This window comes from Dipodomys spectabilis, unplaced genomic scaffold, assembly GCF_019054845.1.
Source record: "Dipodomys spectabilis isolate Male_0828 unplaced genomic scaffold, ASM1905484v1 ptg000242l, whole genome shotgun sequence".
Classification (NCBI taxonomy): Eukaryota; Metazoa; Chordata; class Mammalia; order Rodentia; family Heteromyidae; genus Dipodomys; species Dipodomys spectabilis.
Window position 1 is genome coordinate 74,888 of NW_024870919.1, and position 4,246 is coordinate 79,133.

Sequence of the window (4,246 nt, forward strand, 5' to 3'; positions counted from 1 at the left end):
GTCAGGATGAAAATTATTTATTCCAAAACAATTTCAGTATCTATGAATGTTATACACATGCTAAGCGCTGAGAAGGGTGTTTTAATTTTCATGTCAGGCTTTGGCATACACAGACAGATCATGAAATATATGAAGAAAATAAAAGTACAGATGAATGCCAGGAGGAGAATAAACTATTATTAATTGTTTGACAGAGTTTTCTCTTCTAGTGAAAGAAATATAATGCTTGATGCAGGATTTCACAAAATCATATTGCTAGGAGGATCCTAAACAATCATCAAATACTACAGACTTGAGAGTGATGAATTGACTTCCTGAATAATTTACTTTTGGGTCAAATAAAAGCAGGCTTCCAAAAAGAGAGTAGATTTTAGAGAAACATGATGGATTTTATGTAAATAGGTCCTTAGCTGATTTTGTTAATTTGTGAACTAATACAGGGAAATAAAGTACAGCAAGGTAGAAAAAAAAAGAAAGAACATCACTTTGAAATACTCATTTGTGTTTGTGTATGTGTGCATTCATGTGCGAGTACGCACGTGCACATGTGCATGTGCTCATGCATGCATTCACCATTCTTGAGCCTTGATAGTGCCTGGGAACTATTTCTCAGCTTCTGTGCCCAAAGATAGTGGTCTACCACTTCAGCCACTGTTACAATTCTGGTTTTTTTTTTTTTTTTTGAGATAATCGCTTGCATTTTCATGATTTAACAGTGGTCTTCAGATCTCAGACTCCCGAGTAGCTAGCTAAGCTTATTCAGCCTCTGAGTAGCTAGTTAAAATTCTGCCTGTCCTCTAAGCTGCACTGCTCTTTTATTCTTTTCCTGAGATATTCACAAGCCTAAGTCATATATATGTCTAGTTGCTTTAAAAATATTCTTACTGTTTGGCACCAGGGGATCCCATGTGTACTCTTAACTACTTAGGAGGCTTGAGAACAGAACCCAAGCCAAAAGTTTAGTGGACTTACTTCTCCATCTATAGCTGAGTGAATTGGATCATTTCCATCATCCTGCACTATCTACAGACTAAGATTGGAAGGACTGCGGATCCAGGCCAGTCAAGGTAGCAAGCTAGACAAGTTGGTGTGCAATTCTGTTGCCATTGATGATGGGAAGGCTAAAAGAACAGATCAGGGGCATGTTTTTGTGAAAAGGAACCCCTATCCTAAAATTAACCACTGATATCACTCTGGCCTAGAAAGAACAATATACCCCAAGTTGAAATCCCCACATTTTCCCACAACGAAAATAAGCATGTACATTAACATCCAAAATCTTAATACAATCTGTTCTTTGCTCTAATATCAGCTTTATATAATTATCATATGATGTGACAGAATAATTTCTTCATTAAACTTATGATAATTTAAAAGACCTAGAAAATTATTTCTCACTTATTAAGTGTAAATGAATGGCAAATTGAATCATTTCTTACATACTTGACTACCACTATAAATTTATCTTATGCTTATTATTAATAGTAATATATTCTGAGTTATTACTTTACTTTTTAACAGTTTTTAAACTTTTTGCTTTTCAGCTGAAGTTGAAGTATTTAAATAGTATCATCAAAGTATATTCCTTAGGTATTTAGGGCAGTTTTTTACAAAGTTTTTAACAAATGGCTTGTAAGAATTCTTAATTGGTATATCATTTGGTTTATTTTTAATTTCAATATAATTTTCTTGTAATGGTAATGTACACAGGGGTTACACTTACATAAATGAGGCAATGAGTACATTTCTTCTGGAAGGAACATTGTTATATCTTCCATCGATATTTTTGTACACTCAAAACAAGAACTACAGATGCTTTTGCTGTTGCTATTGATCAATGGGTACTTTTGCTTTCTTTGTTCATGCATTTTTTATTATAAAATTGATATACTGAACGTTTACACTTAATTAAGTCAACTAAAGAGTAGACTTCATTTTCTTTTCTTTTTTGGGGGGGGGGTCCGGTTGTGGGGCCTGAACTCTTGGCCTTGGCCCTGTCCCTCAGCTCTTCAGCTCAAGGCTAGAGCTCTACCACTTGAGCCACAGCGCCACTTTCGGTTGTTTTCTTTTTGCTTATGTGGTGCTGAGGAATCGAACCCAGGGCTTCATGCATGCAAGGCAAGAGCTCTACCACTGAGCTACCTTCCCAACCCCTACTTCATTTTATCTTCTGAAGAAGTTCAAATTTTGAGCTTAAATGTTTCCTTTTGTTTCTTTAGGGTAATTCTTTTTTCAGAGTTTTAGGATCAGTTAATTTAATTTTGCATGATTTTTACACATGTAAGTTATTCAGACAAATATATTTTGCTTTAAAAATATTTAACGTGTGGCTATTTAAAAATTATTTTCTTAATTTTTATATGGTTAGTGAATTTAAATACATTTATTTTCTTATAGTTATAAACGTATTTGTCCAGGTAACAAATACTTACTGTATTTTCAAGAAGCACACACTTTATTAAGAAAGGCTTCATTACCTGATCACTTTTTAGAAATATTTGTACTTGAATTTAAAAAAAAAAAATTTTGAGCTCGGCATGGTGATTTGTTGCATCCATTTTCTAGCTATGGTGGGAAGTGTAAATAGGGTTTGTAATTCTAGAAATACCGAGAAACTCTGTGACCTTATTATAAAACTCTTCAGAGTGAAATGATTATAGATATAGCCATCCCTAGCGTTATATACAGCACCTCGCTATCATTTTCTAAATCTTCCGTTGAAACACCAGTAACATCAATCTTTTGTCAAAATAAAAGGACACATGTTTCAAAATGTTTATTATTTAAACTCATATGCAAAGGTTCTCATGTCTTCTATTAATTTTCAATTTACTTAATCTATTAAAATCCAAGTATATTGTGATTATTTTATTTCTACTTAACTTTTAAATAGTACGAGCACTATTATGATTTCATATAATAACATACTTTTACAGTTTGTGATGATTTCCTCCATTTAATATGATAAAATCAATATTCCAAATGTGTGTATGTGGTGTGTGTGTGTGTGTGTGTGTGTGTGTGTGTGTGTGTGTTTATGTGGTTTTTGTGTGTGTGTGCTTTGTAATGCTTGGGAGTTCACACCATTGCTTCACATATACAAAGCCAATGGTTTACCACTGACCTATAGTCTCGAGTTATAATCCAAATAGTGTTTTAAAACATGACTTTCAAACTTTCATTCCTAATACGCTTTGTCAAAATTATATATGGTAAAATGTTATCCATATTCTATCCACGCTAGCAATTTTTATTGTTATTTAGAATATTTCCACTACCTTTCCACTTCCAAACTCTTGTGTTTGTTATTGATAAAGGTTTTACTTTGCTTCTTTTCTCTCTTCATTCTTTTTCCCTTTAGAGTTTAACTATTTTTCCTCTTATTTCTTTGGAAATTAATGATCATATTCCTATTACACTTTCTTAACATTGTAACAGGTATATACAATGCTTTAATTTCTATTTTAATTTTTCCCATTTTCACTGACTTTTAGTACAAACTATTAGATGGATTTAAAAGAAACTTGTCTCAGGACACTTTATTTTTCTCCTTCTCTTCTCTGAAGTCTTTCTGTTTTTTAAAACTCACTATCAATGACATATAGCTCCTATGTGGTACATCATTCTTTCCCTTCTTACTCTCCTCTGCTGTACAGCTCAAATTGTTATCATTCAGCTTTGTTATGCTACAGTGTTATCTAAATCTTAACTCATTCCTAAATTAATTTTAGTTGTTTCAAGTATTCTCTGAAGACATTTTTCTATATATAATATCTGAGGTCTTGTGTTTTAACAAGGTACAAAATATGAGTGAGTATCAAACATATAGATATCTCTGTAGAATATTGTTCCACCTGCTCAGTAAACTCGTATGTAAATTCAAGGAATACAGGTCAGTCAGAACAATCTTGTAAAATGGTGTAGGTTCAGCCTTCATACTAGTTTTGAATCTTTTTACCATGTTTAGTAGTGACGACAACATAGTTCTACTACAAGAGCAGACATATAGAAGAATGTAACAGATTTGTCAAAAATAAATTCTTAGTTATATGGTCAATAGATTTTGAATACTATCCTATGACTTTATGAAATAAAAATAGAATATTAAATGGGTGTATTGGCACTGTTGTCTCTCGAGATTTAAAGAATGATCTTAGACTACTACTTCAATCATTTTTTGTTTCTTTGTTTTGTTTTTTGTCACTCATGGGGGTTGAACTCTGGGCTTAGGCGCTGTCTGTGTGCT